Source organism: Protopterus annectens, chromosome 7.part1 (assembly GCF_019279795.1).
Source record: "Protopterus annectens isolate FY-2018-M chromosome 7.part1, PAN1.0, whole genome shotgun sequence".
Lineage (NCBI taxonomy): Eukaryota > Metazoa > Chordata > Ceratodontiformes > Protopteridae > Protopterus > Protopterus annectens.
In genome coordinates this window covers 518624531-518642963 of record NC_056740.1, presented here as the reverse complement: position 1 = coordinate 518642963, position 18433 = coordinate 518624531, and positions in this window count along the sequence as shown.

Here is an 18433-nt window from a genome sequence, read left to right as displayed (position 1 = left end):
AATGATATGCCAGTAATAGTATTACTGCCTCAGGTATATACCATGAGTTTGGGCCTTTGTCCCCCATTAATTATGGCTTTCTCCAGAGTTCTTGCTGTAGACGTTTGACAGGTATGTTAGGCATAGCTGTCAACCAAACAGGGACAAATGTCAACAGAAACAGGGACTTAGCCAGAGTACATCAGGGACATTCAGGGTCAGTTTTACAATGTTAGAACTAATTATGTGAGACATGGACAGAATGAGAGGAAGTGAATTACAGTACATCGTTTGATGTTACAGGAGTATACACCTTCCCTTTTTTCACTATGTATTACATGTAATTCACTAGCTTTTCTTCAACAGCCGACTTGTAGGTGGGATTGACAGGGACACAGCTGAGATGTGATTGAAATCAGGGACAGTTGAGAGGCATACATGTAGGTGTAGGACAGCAGAGTATCAATGACATGTCATTACCATAGATCTAAGACAGGCTTACTGCTGTAATCCCTATTCTCCATACCTCCATCATCCCATCTGCATCCTGTTATATGGAGAAATCTATTACATTTCTGGTGGAGTGCAGTGCTCTTTTGTTGAACTTTTCTTCCAGTAATCTTTTGATAATACACTCTCTGTGTGTGTTAAGTCTCATACAGACTGTTTCCCATAACCAGCTCTTGCCTTTTTAAGGTACTGCTCATTAGCAGGTAATTGCCTCTGTACGACTCTGTGGCTCAGATTGCTAACTGCAGACAAAACAGCTCTATTGCACTATCATTAGCCATTGACATGCCACCACAGTGCAATATATAAGACCTTCAAGTAGGCCTTGGCCCCGTCTTAGTTTTTGAGATGGACATTTCTGAGGTGTGGAGAGTACAGCATCACAGAGGTTAGGTACAAACACCATCCACTGTAGAGATTTATGAAGTATGTCCTCAAGTTTGCTTCATATGTGTTGTCAGTGTCCCATACCATTGTGGTCATCTGGCAGTGCACTGGCAATCATTTTGGGCTGAGGTCACTAAGAAAGAGGCACATGTCACACTTCATACCCATCAGACTATATATGTTACTGCAATAGCTGTTATTCTGTAGGGGCAAACTGTTAAACATGTTCCTATCTCTGGGCCTTTGCCCCCCCCCATTAAGTATGGCTGTGTCTGGATACCTTGATATAGGGGTTTGGGAGGTAAGTTTGGTCTGTAGCAGCTACCTTTAAATACTGCTGTGTATGCTACAACCCAGGGGGGAGAGTGTGAACACTTTGGTGGACAGCAAGCTGTATGTATAACTGTGTCAGCTGTGTCAGGCCTGTCATTATGGCAGAGCCAGGGCAAGGGTATTCTATGCAGTGCAATCAGGGCATGTGCTTAAGGTACATCTGTTATGCAACAGTGCGAATAACAGAGTAGTAGGCAACATATAATTAGGCTATATGGATATGTGCATTGTCTCTGTGCCTGCAGGCCTTTGTCTTGCAAAACTGGGTAGCAGTAAATTAAGTAGCAGTAACCTGTGGGGAGTAAGACAGCATGACTCAATCATTACTTGCTCTCTTCACCATAATGTAACTGAAGTGCGACACAACACTGAATTTGAACCCAGGATTGTGTGTTGCAAAATGTACTACATGCAAGGCATTTAACAGACTGAGCTACTGAGACACTGCAAAACCATGTCTATTTGCAGGATATATGTGCACATATACAGTCTGTAAGAAACATTTCTACATCTATGAGTATGTGCATGGCTGTATATGGTTGTATGTCTGCACTAGGGTCCCAGTTGTACATGTACTTTGCCATTGCTGCCTTAACAAGTGTCTTTCCACAAGTTGCTGATAAAAGGGCACATATACTTGCTATCACAGGCCTCACTTACATCCATTAGTATGTCTCCTTTGTTATTTATTATTTCACCAGAGTCAAGGGTATGCTACCAGTTTTCACATTAGCTTTATTTCAGCTACATGCGTAATGTCTGTAAGTAGGAAACAGTACGTTTTGCTGGAAACACCAAGTTAGCCTAAAGCCTGTGTAGCATGGTGGGTTAATGCAGTGTGCAATAGTTGAGAGGGGCCTTGGTTTGGCAATTGGCAGAGGCATTTATTTTCTATATGTGAGTTACAATGTAATAAATACATATAGACACTAAATGCCTTTAAAGCTCATTTAAGCTGAGCTAAGCAAAGCGGTGTGCAATGTAAATCCGTGCAAGCCTGTGCTAAAAAAATAAAGAAAAGAAAAAAGGGGTGATAGGAAAGTGGTAAAATGGGGGCAAGTAGGGGGAAAACAATGTGAAAGGCTGGTAGGGATGTGCAGGATGAGTGTAGGAAAGAACCATAGCTATCCTTGTCTTGTCCAGCAACAGCTGTGCATTTTGACAGGTTTTGTAGATGAATTTGGACTCTCAAACCCCAGAGAGAGGGGTGAGGACAACATAAATGTGTTGTCAAGCCAATAGGACCAAATTAGTTGTGTCCAGTGGACATGTGCAAAATGGAGAGCTATGTATGGGGTGAAGTTTTTTTGTGGGACAGGTGCCCATTTATTTATTTTTTTAAGAAGAGAGTGGAATGTTGGGGAAGGGGCATAAATACATGTGGGGAGGTAAGTTTGGTAGGTGCGAGTGCAATAGCAGACAGACAAGACAGACAAGAAAGCAGACAAGGGCGGTGTTGACACATGAGGGTGTAAACACCTTGGATGGGGCGGGTGTTGTGGAATCAGAGTTGCATGTGCCTCCAGATGGCAGCAGCATGGCTGACATCCACACCCATGAGCAGTTGACACTGCTCCCTCACTGCCCCAAAGGTGGCTGTGCTGGAGGCTGGGTGCCAGAGCCAGATTACCCCACCAAGTGGGCCAGTGTTCATTCAATCTGGCACAGGTGTCATTCATAGGTATGATGAATGATCTTGAGCACCATGACTGGCAGTTCCTATTGGGTGATTGCAGCTCCTCCACCACTGTTGCCATGGGGATGCTGGGCCCTATCCCCTGAGACAGTTCCACCTGATGCTGCAGGTGGTGCAGGGGCAGCAGAGGGGGCAACACCGGGTCCCAGACATGCTAGGATACAGTGCCATGGCCAGTTGAAGCAAGGTAGGTGGATCATCAGGAACTGGCCTACCCTGATGTGCTGTGGTGACTGAGATATAGCAATAAGTATAGGTTAGGTATGAACAAAACATAGTTAGTAATAACAGCATGCCAGAACAGTGGAAATAACACAATTATATATAAATGCATATTATGTGAAACACAACAATACATGACAGAACAGTCAGTATGTTAATGGCATGCCAGTAACATTTACAGCACAAGGCCAACAAAATAGTTAATTCAGCAAGATATCTTAATATGCAACCATTATAATACATAATAATAACACACATTCCCCAAAATACAGGTAATTTAACAACATATGTGAATAGTAAACCATAACCAATGGATAACAATAACAAATAAATGAAGATAAGGGGTGGGAAGAAAGAGAAAAGTCCATTAGTACCATTATAGGCTATTTACTTGACAACAGTACTACTATCTACTCTATGGGTTTGTCTTTTCTTTATGTGTACAAGTTCCCTATAGCTGCTGTAGCACGTACATACCTCTCAAGTTATTAGTATGTGCCAAGCAGTAACAACTGTGGGTACACAGCTACACAGAACACTGGCACATCAGGTGGACGTATGTAACTACCAAGGTGTACTGTGGGCTGATGTAGTGATCCTTGCAATTTAACTAATCATTCCGGTGGTAATCCTGTGATGGATTATGCACTACTAAGTACATTGCATGACAGTGTGACACTTGAGAGACATGTATGTGTGCAGTACAGAAACTAAACAACTATCATGCCTTGCTTGGGAAGCAAGGGGATAGCACCCAATAGAAGTGACTGCTGAGGACATCTACATGGAATGTTTGAATCGGCTGCATCAACTTTGAACAGACACTCCAGGCATCTGGCCATACCAGGATTATACATATTATTTATTTAATTTTATTCTATTATTACTATATTTATTTCTTGCATGTTATGCTGTACTTTCACTCTCTTGGTAATGATTTTACAATCTGTGACATCTAAACACACAATTATTTACTCATAATATGGGCTGCCTCACCCATTTACCAGTAGTTGCTGTGGAAAGAGAATCTGTAAACATTACATGACTGATATTGTAATATTTAGTGCTACTGATCTGTGTGTGGTAAAATGTACTACAGACAGAGCATTTAACAAACTGAGCTACTGAGTCACTGCTTACTACTGACTGACTGATATTTGCCTACAGCTCACCTGGAACTAATATTTTAGCTATTAGTTGTACTACAGTTGTATACTAGACTGCAGTGGCAGTAGAGCACACATCCATGAAATAGAAGCATGACAGAGGTAGTAGGTAATATATGCATTAGTATATAGAATGCAGGTGTACACAATATATTGTTAATGGTCTGAAATATCTGCGAAGTCAACAAACAATATCAGATCATGGAATGGTCTACCTCAACCATATATCTTGCATACTGGCTGTTTGTGGATATGAGTATTATGTGAACAATACTGGCCTGGAAACGGACTTGAACTGTACTCTATCTGTTAAATAAGACATTTGGTTGCCATTATATTTGTATTCTATTGCTATTACAGTGTTATACTTGACTGCAGCACCTTACCTTTCAGTCTGAATGCATACCGTTTTACAGCAATGGTTAAATCAAGACAAACCTGATGTACACAGTTTACCTTGGTGTTACTGATATTGGTTCTTGTGTTATTGCAGAACAGTTGGCATTATTCCTTTCTTGGCAAACATATCTAATTCCAAACTTATTGCACTACAGACTTTATTGTATATACTTTAATGCAGTTTCTGGTAATGTTTCTAGTTTCTATTGGACAACAGTTGTCATTACTAAGATCTTGCAAAATAGCTCTAATTCCACAGTTATTGCACTACAAACTTTATTGTATGTACTTTAATGCAGTTGCTGGTATTGTTTCATATTTTTATTGCACTACGGTTGGCATTATTCATTTATTGCACTACAGCTCTAAATCCACATTTATTACAACAGAAATGTTGCAGTACATGCTTTATTGCAGTTAATGCTTTACTCTGTCTTGCTTATTTCACTACAGTTCACATAATACATCCATACTCACCACACTCACGGTGGAACCTGGCCAAGCACCTGGCATGCACCTCAAGGTTGCAAGCCCTCTCCTCTGCAGTTGCTGGGAGAGAAGCACACATTTATGCATACCAGTTTAGCAGACATTCAGATTAGATATTGGTGAAACAGAGGTAAAAGTACTTACATACATGTGGGACATTCCCTGCCTGAAATTCTTGGACCCAAATGTCAAAGAGATCTCCCTTTTGTCTCTTCAGGTCATCATGGTGGTGACTACACTGCTCACCTATGCAGGGGATACCAATTGCACTGGTGAGGTCCCTTGCCAGCTGGTCCCAGGCCTCTGCCTTACACTCTGAGCCCTGGAAAGCCCCTGCAGAAGCCGGGCTTCATGGTTTTCTACTAGGAGTCCGACCATGACCCAGGACTCCAGAATGTCCCAATGCTGCGCCTGAAAGTGCGAACCCTCACCAACACCTGTCATAGTATCCTTCAGAGACAGAATTCCAACTGATTATGCTGTATTCCCTCCTATTGGGCTTAATATAGCCTGTTTTCCTGCTCTTACAAGCCATTGGGCAATATGTAAAAAATGTGGCACATCACTTCGTAGTATGCAAACCAGCACAGCTGAGCAGTGCGAAAACCCAAAGACCCATATACTTAGCAGTATGCAAACCAGCCGAGCAGTGCATAAATATTTTCAGTTGTTATTGTGTTTATGCGGTGCTTAGCAGGTTTTAGCCCTCATAAATAATTAATTGCATCTGGTTTCTATTTTTAGATGCCTGGCAGGTGTCTCGGTGCCATTTAACATTTCTGCACTCTGCACTGTGCAAACATCCTTTTTTTTTAAAAAAAAAAAAAGAAAAACACTTAAAACAATAAAATAAGCATTGCCATAATACAGTTGGACAGTGCAGGGATACAGTTAGCACTACACTCCCTACACTGATTCAATACCAGTGTTCCACGGCTCTCCCTCAGCAATGCACCATGATTAATATGCATGGCACATTGCCAAGAGGGAACCATGTGCACAGACATGGTAACATTCTGTGTAGGCTTTACAGGGTTTATTAAATCCTGGGGTTTGTCATTATCTTTAAAACTTTTCTGGGTCACAAAATAATCAAGCACTTGTAATTCATTTGATTTGGATAAAGGTACATGTTGTACTGTACATTCTGAACAAAGTGATACTATTACATTTTCTTGGGATGGTGTTATACACCACAAAGTTCCAAAGAAAAACTTTCCACTTCTAGCTAGCAGAGGGCACAAACAAGCCAATTTGGTTGTCCCCTGCCATAAATAAACTCTAAAACAGAAGGAAGAAACTGTTGCAGAAAAAGGTGAAGTCCCAAGACTGGAAAAATTCCCTCATTAGCCTCAACAAAAAGTTGAGATCCCTCATCAAAACCTCCAAAGCCAGCTATGAAGGCAGAATTGCAGCAGACACTAAAAACAACCACAATGCCTTTTATAGTTATATCAAGATTCTCCATGGCAATACCCAGATTTGCTCTGAGCTACTGCACAATGGTACCTCCTATACAGAGCCAACAGATATTGCCAACATACTGGCTGACAGATACAGGGCCAACTTAATCCCTCCTCCCAAAGGACTAATCTCAATACCAGAAGAATGCAAGGCACCCAGCATTACTGCAGCACGGGTTAAAGCTGTATTGTCCAACGACAAGAATGCAGCTTCCATGGGACCCGACAATATCCCTGGCTGTGTCCTACATTAATTACAAAGTGAACTAGCACCACATCTGTGTTCCCTGTTCACTCACAGCATCACCTCAGGCTTTGTCCTTACTAAATGGCACAAAGCTACAGTCATCCCTCTCCATAAAGGAGGAGTGACTACAGACTCTGGAAAATATTGTCCCATTAGCCTGATGAATCTGATATGTATGGCTGTGGAGCACATCATCATGGAACTAATTACCGAGGATGTATGGAATATCCAAATTCTAAATCCCAAGCAATTTGGTTTGTGAAAGGTAGGCCATGCCTGCTCAACCTGGTTGACTTCTTTGAGTCAGTCACTAGAGCTGTGGATGAGGGTAAGGCAGTTCATACAGTCTACCTCGATCTGGCCAAGGCCTCTGATACCATTTCTCACTCAGGAATTATTGATAAACTCACCAAACTAGGCATCAACACCTATATCATTAGGTGGGTTGCAAATTGGCTCACAGATAGAACCCATAGTGTGAAAGTAGCAGACTCCAAGTCAGACTGCCGACCAGTCATGAGTGGAGTTCCACAGGGATCGGTCCTGGGTCCTCTACTGTTTGGCGTCTACTTCTCAGAAGTCCAGGCCACCATGAAGGGACTCTGGCTGACCAAGTTTGCAGATGACTGCAAGTTGGGAACCATTATGAACTCCCCAAGTGATGCAGACATCCTACAGAAAGGCCTCACTGAGACCAATGACTGGTGTCAAAACCATGGCTTTAAGCTTAATGGCCAAAAATTTGTAATCATCCCCTTTGGGAAAAACTCAGTTCCCACTAATTAACACACTGATGAGAGCCCACTGAACACTGAATGTGTTATAAGAGATCTGGGGACACAGGTTGACAGCAACCTCTCCTTCGACTACCACATTGCCACTATGTTCAGAAAGTCTTTCTATGTTGCAAATGTCATTACCAAGGGTTTTGCATCCAGGAAGAAAGAGTTCATAATTTCTCTCTACTCTTCTCTCATTAGACCAATCATAGAGTATAATGCCCCATTTGGCATGTACCTCACTAGACACCTACAACAGCTGGGGATGCCACACAAGTACCTCACAAAGAGGACTGTAGGCCTTAAACACATATTCTACATGGACAGACTAAAAAAACTCCATCTATTCTCTGTCTCATATCGTCTACTAAGAGGCGATCTCTGCTTGACTTACAAAGCCATGTCTGACCCCGCACTGTTAGAAATGCTATATCTAAAGAAATCCCAATCCCTTCACACCACACGCTCCAGAGACCTCAATCTCATTATCACAATCAACGGAACATGCTGGAGTGACAGGTTCATAACCCAGAGACTGCACATGCTCTGGAATAGACTTCCCATACATGTCAATCAGAGCACTTTACTGGCCCTCTTCAAGACAAATCTTGATGAGTGGATGGGAAATAGGAAGTTCACCACAGGGATCACTCCAGTTGCTCTACTTGATAGAGGCACTGGGAACTAACATCGGGTGGCACAATGTCAGGGCACATCTATGTGCTAGGCTTGTAAAGGCTCCAGGGCCATTAGCGTAGTACACACCTATGAATCTATGAACCTATGTTGTTCAGGAGACAGCAGTCAGGAATGTGCAATGTACTGAGCCAGTTTAGTACTCTCACTATAAGCAAGGAAGCTAGAAGGCGATATATTATGTGTCAAATGAGAGACAAAATCATGTTGTATGGAGATTAGCTGAAAAATGATGACCCACTGTTTGTAGTGCTTTTAAAAATGATATATGTAATTTACAGGTGTGTTACTGGGGACAACGATATTGTGCCATTAAGTTTTACACCATCTATGAACCACTTCCCTATACATTTTGGAGATGAAAAGTTTGGCATCTTCAAAAGCTCCATAGTGCAGAGGAATAAACTCCTTACTCTGATCCAGACAACCTATGTTCAACTACTGTCACATTAGTTGGAGGGGCTGTGTGTAGTTGAGTATGGGGCCGAGAGGCTGAAGCTGACTCACTTATTCTGGGAAGAGGGTGTCGGCCTAGGCTCACTGTAATATACCAATGTTAACTCAATATTACAAAGCAGGAGTTCCAATTAGTCAAGGGTTGAGCACAAGTGGAAGCTCACATACACCTGAAGAAGCAGTGCCACACCAGAGTTTGTAGGGTTGCCAAGGGTGGGACAGGTTAGGAAATACCCCCCTGCAGCAATATGATGCTGGACCAGTGTCCTCAATCTTCTTGCAAGACAAAGACAAGACATTGAAGCCAATGATGTAACATCACTTTCTTCAGTCTCCGCTCCAGCTCTGGACATGAGTTTGGATGAGCATGGGAGATACTAAGGTAGGTCCAGTATACCTGGTGAATGAGGAGAACAGCTAGTTGCAGCTTACAGTGAGCTGCTGCAAGGGGAAAATAGTTTTGTGCCTTACCTTTTGAGAATTTTAAGCTTCTACATAAATTTATGACTGTGAAAGTATAAACATTCTAAGAAGATAGATTTTGATTTGTAGCACATTGTATGTGTTTAGAATTTTTCATTTCATAGCTGTTAAAGAGTTTGGAAAATATAACTTTGCAGTTTTTAATGGGCATTTTTCTGAAAAAGGAATTTTACATTATTTTTCAGACAAAATGTAAAATGGTTTATCATATTAAGAAGCTTTATAATGATACAAAGTTATGGACTGGTGAATGGGAAATATGGGTGACTTTACCATGGAGAAAACAAAATACTCATTTACCTTGTGTTATAAACAAGGATGGTATAAGAGGGATTGCAAAATATGCAAGGCAACCAGAAATATGCCTTTTGGTGGAGATGCAGCTCATTAATCAATATTTTCCATAAATGGAGATGTACTACATGAAGTGAGAAAGGTCACACTGCTAAAAGTCATTAGCCTCACCTATAAAATGTGTTTGGCATTGGAGGATGGATTGTACTGTTCATAGGTTCTTACTAGGCTAATGACTACTTGGTTCCTTACAAGCCTAACCACGTACCCTAAACCATTGGGTCACAAGTATGGTGGGTATCTGTGGGGCAGGATACATGTTAGTAGGGAGGAAAATAAGTATTTATGGGAGGGGTGTTAACTAGGATAATATTTTTCTCATTGAAGCTGCTGTCTACAAGGGACATGGGGGGCCAGAGCAGGGGATACATTTACAATTTCTCATCCAGCCAGTTGTCAAGGTTTCATTTGAATAGAGTCAAGGATGAACTCTGTTTTACATGAATGGGGAGCCTATTCTGTAGTTCAAGGATCCTTTGGGACACATATCTGTCTCTCCATCATGTTCTGTTTATGTTAAAAGTGAAGTTCAGATACCTGGATCTAGTGCTTTTGGTGCTGTTTGTTTTGCATGTGTGCAATGGATCCATCAGGGATGGGTATGAGGAAGCCCTATAAGCTAAGCAAAGATCCTGTCTCAGCAGCCTATAGGAGAGTGAATACAGAGACAGACCCTTTAGGCAATCACTGTAGAACAGGTATTCATGCCCTAAATTTTCCTGGAGAGAAACCTTTGTGGGCGTTCCAACTGTCACAAGTCTCTGGTTATTTACATGTCAAAGGGGGCACTGTATTCAATGACAGGTCTAATAAGTACTGAGTAGAGTAGTTCTATAAGTTCCTTGGATATGGATGCCATACCACTATGTATAAGTTGGATGACATAGAATTATTTTTTATTATCTTACCTAAGTGTTGATCAAAGGTCAGATTGCTGTCTATATATGTTTCCAGATCCCTTACTACTGGGTTGACTCTTAGGGTAGTTCATAGGTTCATAGGTTCATAGGTTCATACTAGGCTATCTGCCCAAGGGCATTTACAAGCCTAGCCCATAGTTTTGTGGCTTACGCCACCCCTTTAGTATGGGGAAATATACCCATTATTTTGCTGTGCCTCTGTCGAGCAGTGACACTGAGGTAATCCCTGGGGTATATCTGCGATCTCCCATCCATTGGTCAAGATTTCTCTTGAACAAGGCCAGCGAGGTGCTCTGCCTCACATATACCGGGATTTTGTTCCACAGCATAGGGAGTCTTTGGGTGATGAATCTATCCCTCCAGCACGTCCTATTAATAGCCGTGTTGAGGTTTAAGTCTCCCGCCCTTGTGGCACTGATGGATCTAGATTTTTTGAGGTGAAGCATATTCATCAAATCTGGGTTTGACATGGCCTTGTATGTTAGGCAAAGGTCACCTCTGAGCAAGCGGTGGCGACTGAATAGAGCTGGAGTTCTTTCAGTCGGGCAGCATAGGACAGATTTTTGAGACCCTTTATCCTTTTGGTGAGGAACTTTTGTGGCCTCTCCAGCTGCTGCAAGTGTCGGGTCAGATACATTCCGAATGGGGCATTGTACTCAATCATTGGTCTGATGAGTGATGAGTAGAGGGAGACAATGACCTCCCTTGATCTAGATGAGAATCCCTTCATGATAAGGTGGGCAATGTAGAAGGTTTTCCTAACTACTTTAGCTACATGGGTGTCGAATGACAGACTACTATCAACCTGGGTCCCCAGGTCCCTGATAACTTCTTCTGTGCTCAGTGGATTGCCACCTATTTGGTAGCTAGGGGTAACCTTGTTTTTCCCGAAGGGTATGACTATGCATTTTTGGCATTTAACTTTAGGCCATGGCTCTGGCACCAGTTATCCGTTTCTGTGAGACCCTTCTGAAGGATATCTGTGTCAGATGTGTTTTCTACTATGGCCCAGTTTGCAGTCATCTGCAAACTTTGTCAGCCATAACCCTCCTGTGTTTGCTTGTACTTCGGAGAAGTAGATGCCAAACAAGAGTGGGCCTAGGACTGAGCCCTGTGGGACACCACTTGTGACAGGCTTTGAGTCTGACATGGCGCCAGCAACTCTGACCCTGTGGGTTCTGTCACTCAGCCAGTTTGCAACCCATCTTGTGATGTATGGGTTAATATTTAAGCTGATGAGTTTTTCAATGATACCCGAGTGGGGTATTGTATCGAAGGCCTTCGCCAGATCGAGGTAGGCTGTATGGACTGCCTTTGCCTCATCAATGGCTTTGGTGACTGTTTCGAAAAAGTCAACCAAGTTTAAAAGGCATGATCTGCCTTTGACAAAGCCAAACTGGGTTGGATCCAAAGTCTGCAAATTCCCTATGTCTTTATTTATGAGGTCCATTATGATCCTCTCCATGGCTTTGCAGATAAGGCTTGTCAAGCTAATCCGGCGGTACTTTCCAGGGTCAGTGGAGGCACCGCCTGTGTGAAGTGGGACCACAGTTGCAGTGCGCCACTCCTGGGTACGTATCCAGAGGTAAGGCTCTGATTAAACAGCTGTCCTAGCTGTGGGTTTAATTCCTCATTGAGTTCGTGGAGCACACAGCCGGGGACACCATCAGGTCCCATGGATGCTGTGTTTTTTGCTTTGGAGAGAGCAGTTCTCACTTGGGCATTGGAGATGTTTGGGGGGCTGCAATCATTTGGTATAGATATCTCTCCTTTTGGGGGGGAGGGGGGGAGAAGTTTGCACTGAACCTGTCAGCCAGTATGTTGGCAATGTCCGTAGGATCAGTAATCTTCACATCATTTTGAACTAGTTTTGAGCATATCTGGGAGTTTCCTCCCAGGTTTCTAACATAGCTAAAGAAGGCCTTATGATTGTCTTTTGAGTCTTTAGCTATTTTTCTCTCAAAATTTGCTTTGGATGATTTTATGAGAGCTCTTAGTTTTTTACTTATAGTGATCAAGGGTGTCTTACCTTTTAAGGATTTTGCTCTATCTTGTAGTAGCTTCCTCCTTTTGTTGTAGAGTTTGTTTATGGCTGGGGTCCACCAGACTGGACGCTTGCCTTTGGTACAGAGAGTCTTTGTTTTGCTTGGGATTGCCTTATCCATGCAGTCCTGCAGGTGCTGGTAGAAGGCATTTGTAAGTGATTCAGCGGCATGTGTACTGTTTTCCGCCGGCTCGGGGCCCTTAAAGGAGACCACACTAGTCTTTAGAAGTGTGAAGTCGGCTTTCGAGAAGTTCTTTACTGTGGTCTTTTTATTTCAGGTGGGGTGGGATGAGGACCTCCAGCGAGATTAGTTTGTGATCTGATCTCACCAGTGAGGGGTATACTTCCGGTGTTGAACATTGTGCTCCCATGTTCGTGATGATGAGGTCAAGTATGTTATCTCCTCTTGTGGGGATGGTAACTAGTTGTTCCATGGCATTTGAGTTTATGAATTCCAGGAACTTTTGGGCTAGGGTGTTTGGGCTTGAGTAGTGTTCCCAGTCTATATTAGGGTAGTTGAAGTCACCTAGTATGATGGTGTTTGGTGATACATTTATCCCTCTAGTGTTTTCAGGAAGGCCATGTGAGGTTCCTGAGTTTGTGAGGGTGGCCTGTAACATGCTACAATTTGCAGAGCAGTCTTGCCTATGGTTAATTGCACCTGGATGGTCTCCGATGCATCGTGCGTTGCAACCAGTCTTGAGGTGTGGGAGTCCTTGATGAATATGGATACACCCCCTCCTTTCTTGGTATTGTCCGGATTTTGGGGCCGGAATGCATGATATGAGGTAAAACCTGATAGTGCTGGGGTGCTCTCAGGAGCCTTGAACCAGGTTTCTGTCACAGCACAGACATCGATGTTCTCCATACTGAGAAGGGCCTTGAGTGTGTGCATTTTGAGATTCAGACTTCTGGCATTGAGCAGCATTACCCTTAGTTTTTTTCCTTTTTTGTGTTCTAGGGTGGTAGGTTTAGAATTTGAGCCTTGCCTAAAAAAGGCACTATGGGGGTGGCAAGAGCCTTTGCCAATATCCAGAATCCCAGGGGTGACAGGTGCAAGCCGTCCCTTGCGAAGCAGCGTGGCTTGTCCAGCATGTCATCCCAGGCAGACAGACACTGGATCCCCTTTGAATGACACCAGTGTTTAAGCCAATTGTTAAAGCTGATCATCTTATCTCTGTATTGTGGCATCGATGGCGTAATTAACTTTGGTTGAGAGCTTCCCAAAGGATGTTATAATGCATTTTTTAGCATTAAATTTTAAGCTCCATCTTTGCAATAATTCATTTGCCTGTGTTAAACCCATTTGCAAGTCATTGGTGTCTTGGGTGGAATCTATAAAATCTCCCAATTTATAGTCACCTGAGAACTTGGTGATCCAGAGACCTTGAAGTCAGCTTTGACTTCTGAGATGTAGATGCCAAACAGGCGCAGCCCTGGGGTACTACCTTGTTGACTGGTCTCTTGGTGGAGGTGGTCTCACTGATCCTGACTTCTTGGGTCCTGTCTTTGAGTCAGCTGACAATCCAGTTAGTTATGTAAGGATTTACACCTAGCTCAGAGAGCTTGCCAACAGTGCATGGGGAATTGTATTGGATGCCTTAACCAATTCAAGATACACATTATGCAGTGTTTTACCCTTGTCCATTGCCTTGGTGACCTTCTCAAAGAAGTCTACCAGGTTAAGTAGGCATGACCTTCCCTTAACCAAGTCAAATTAGGATGGGTCCAGAGTCTGTAGGTTGCCAGTGTTCTTGATTATCATTTCCATAATAATTTGTTCCATGGCTTTGCATATTAGACTTGTTAGACTAATGGGTCTGTAGTTTCCTGGGTTGTTATTCCCTTGTGGAGGGTAATGACTGTTGTGGTCCTGTATTCACTTGGAATGTAGCCTATTTCAAAGCTGGAGTTGAAGAGCACCTCAAGTGGTCCTGATAGGTCATGTTCTAGACTGTTCAGGAGGCAACCAGGGATGTTATTATTGTGACCCATGGAAATGGTATTCTTGGCTTTTTCCTGCTGATAGCTGAGGGAAGTATGTTGGAGAGGATTTCATGTGGTGGAGCTGACGGTGAGGGGAGTGGGGGTGAAGTTTAAGCTGAATTTATCCACCAGTCGATTTGCTTTGTCACCCTGATTGGTGTAGGTGGTAATGTTCAGCACCAGTTCAGCACACTGCTGTGTGTTACCTCTAAGGTTCCAGGCATAGCTGAAGAAGGTCTTGGGATTGTCCTTAGCCTGTGAGGATATCCTGACCTTGTAGATGGCCTTGTTTGACTTACTTTGACCTCTTAGTTTCTTATTTAGTTGTATAAGTGAGCAACTGTCTTTAAGGGAGTTGCTCTTCCTGATTTTGGCCATGAGTTTCCTTTTTTGTTAAAGTAGTATGGAAACATGTCAGTTGGTCTACTATTTTGTCGCAGTATAAAAATTAAATGGTAAATATATGTTTACCAGATGTGTGATTTATTTTTATTTATTTATTCAGTTTGTTTACCATGGTACAACATGCATCACAACAGACCATTCCATTTGCAGGTACATCCTGGGTAAAGAAATTCACAAAAAAATAAAATAAAACTAAGTCACAAACGTACTAACAGAAGGTAGAAAGTCCCACTGACAATGGAAACAATGAGCAGATATTATTAACAGAGCAGAAAAACATATGCAGATTAATTTAGTAGTAAATATGGAAGGTAAGCAACAGGTAAGGACAATGGGTCAAAGTAGAAGTGATACAGCCCATGTCATCTAAATTCATTTCATTGAGCCCATGATGTTGAAAAAGTATTTTATCTAAACTTCATTTAATCTGAACTCATTACTTTCTAAAACTTACTTCACAACAAATATATCATAAAAGCATAAAACATCCCTCTTACTTATATATACTAACTCCATGATCACACAACCTTGGAGATAAGAAACAAAAAACACCACACACAGTGAATTAGTGCTCAAAAGCAAACACATACATCTCCAGATCTGGGGGTGCAACATGATGCTGACCATTGCAATTCACACATATTGTGTTAGATTCACTTTCCTAATAACTCCTATGATAAATGACACTGCCGCATACTTTCTACACAATTCTATACAGTTCTACACTTTTCAATGTAATGAGTTTTCAGCATTATGAGTTTTCAATGAAATGGGTTCGACCTTATGAGTTTCAGTGTTATGAATTTTTAACGTTAAGATAGAGGCCCAGAGCCTTGAGTCACCCTTTGGTAAAGAGTACTAATAGGGATAGACGTGAACCAATTTTAACTCTCATATACAATTTTTAAAATACTTTAACAACTTTATTGAATCATTGCTTATGATAAAGGCAAACGCATGTTTATGTAAAAGAAAAACTATATTAACATGTTCACAGTTACAAGCATTATACATTGCATATATTATTTTGTGCAATTATCATCAATCCAACATTAGATAAATTGTTCAATTCCTGCCCTCTCTTAAACCTCCCTCCTCCTCCTCCAAAGTATTATTCTGCATGAATCGTTCCCAAAATTCACGTTTTCCTATTTTTCTAAAGATCCAACTTCTAGTTATTTTATTTCTATTACAATATTCACTACTTCAAATATGGTTGGTTTAGATGTTGATTTCCATTTTCGAGTAATTACATTTTGGCAGCCATCATAATTAAACTCAGCAAGGCCTTATGATGTCTACACAATTCAAATCCTGTATTCCAGCTCAAAAATTAATTTCCTTAGCTAGACCATTTGTTCTCCCAATATTTCTGACAGGGGACATTGTAAGGAAATTTTAAAGTCTGTTAACTCTTTACACTTCTAAAGCATATATTCCCAGTTACCTCTTTCTTTTCCATCACACCTCCAACATTTACCATCTACTTGAGGTAAAGTTCTTTGGAGTCTTCTTGGGGTATAAAAATACCCATGGAAACAGTTATAAGTAAAAATCCTAAGTCTTCTAGACTTTCTTGCATATTTGAGAGTCATACCTATGTCCTCTCATTGTTTCATTGTGAATTGCCTATCTAATCTTTTTCCACAATCTTTTCTAACCTCCTCTGATTGATTCCTTTTGGAATATATTATATTATATGCCAAATTATCACTTTTTAACAGCAGCTTCTGTTTTAGAGTCAAGTAAAAACTCTACCAGATCAGTTCTTTCACTTAATATTCTACTATCCTTTTTTCTTTGCATAAGCAGTTCAAATCTTCTCCAGTAAATTCTAGCCCCCTCTTGCCTATCCTACCCATAATCACAGTTATCCCTGTCAGCAGAATCTCCTTTCTCCAGTCTCATGTTGGCTTAGTTCTTAGAACACTTTCTGCTACTTCATAAATATAATATTCTGTATGGTTGCTGTTATTCTCCATAAGGGTATGCATCCAAAATTCCACTCTCTCCTTATTTCTGGACTTTCCCCCTGCTTCATTATCATCCCTTTCCTTCATCAGCCCTGAATTAAAGCTTTCTGCTTGAGCTATGTATATGAGACTTAACTGTGTACCTCTAAAATATCCTTTCAAATCAAGTAATCTTAAACTACCTTTTTCTACTGGAAGGATCAGGGTACCCACTTGATGCTTCCCCTCTTCTCTGCTAGATAAAATCCTTCAACTTTTTATAAATTAGTATTACCAACTTCTCCTTTGAATGATTAAAATATCCCTGGCATGTGTATTAAACTATAAGGACTAAAACCATTTTCAGTGCATGTGTCTTGCTATCCATACCATAAACAAGAGCTTTCAGTTTCTTAGCTTATGTATTATCTTTTGTTTAGTCTCTTCCCACATATCCTTAGCTGGAAATGCTAAACCAATTCATGTGTGGATGCATAGTTTACTGCTATACCTTTATTTTATCTTCACTAATTTATATCCCCAAATAAACTTGAAACTATCTCAGAATATTCTGCAACAATGAAATGTCCTTTTCTGGTTTTATCACATACAAACTAATATTGCCTGCAAATAAAGCTGACTTTTCTTGATTACGATACCAATTCTATCTTTGAACATCTGTGTCTTTTATTTCCTTTGACAATGGGTCTAAATATAATGCAAATAACTAAGGGAAAGGAGTACTCTCCTGCCTGGTTCCTCTGTTCAGACAAATTATCATTAAATCTCGCTTTAATTTTTGCCTCCAATACCTCATATATCCTCCTAATTAACCTTATTATTGTATCAGGGAATGTAAATACTCCCATTCCCCTAATAATAAAATCCCAGCTTATTCTGTTGAATGCTTTCTCTGCATCAAGACCCACCAACATCAGTGTTTTTTTTTCTTACATTCTGCTTCCCTGTGGATCATCATCATAGTTGTAATAATGTTGTCAATGTTTGCCTCTATAAAGTCACATTGATCCATATCTATGAATTTTGGCAACACCTTTGCAATTTTTAGCTATCATAACCATAGACATAGATACTTTATAATCATGGTTTAAAATTGAAATGGAACCATATGAAATTGGGTCTGATGGGTCTTTATTGTGTTTAGGTATTACAGCCACCGCAGCTTTGTTCAAGGATATTGGTGCTCCCCCTCCCCTTAAAATACCATTAAAACATTTTTAATCACTGTTTTCTCTCTTAGCTTCCAAACTTCTGCAGGAATACCATGTATTCCTGGAGACTTTCCTGCAAATTCATTATGCATCATCTTTATTATCTCATCTGCTCATATCTTAACCGTTACTTGTTGAGACTCATCTACCTTTAACTTTGGCATACTTAAGTTTCCATAAATATTTTCATGTATGCCTTTTTTGATTTCCACATTTCTTTGCTTTATACAAATGT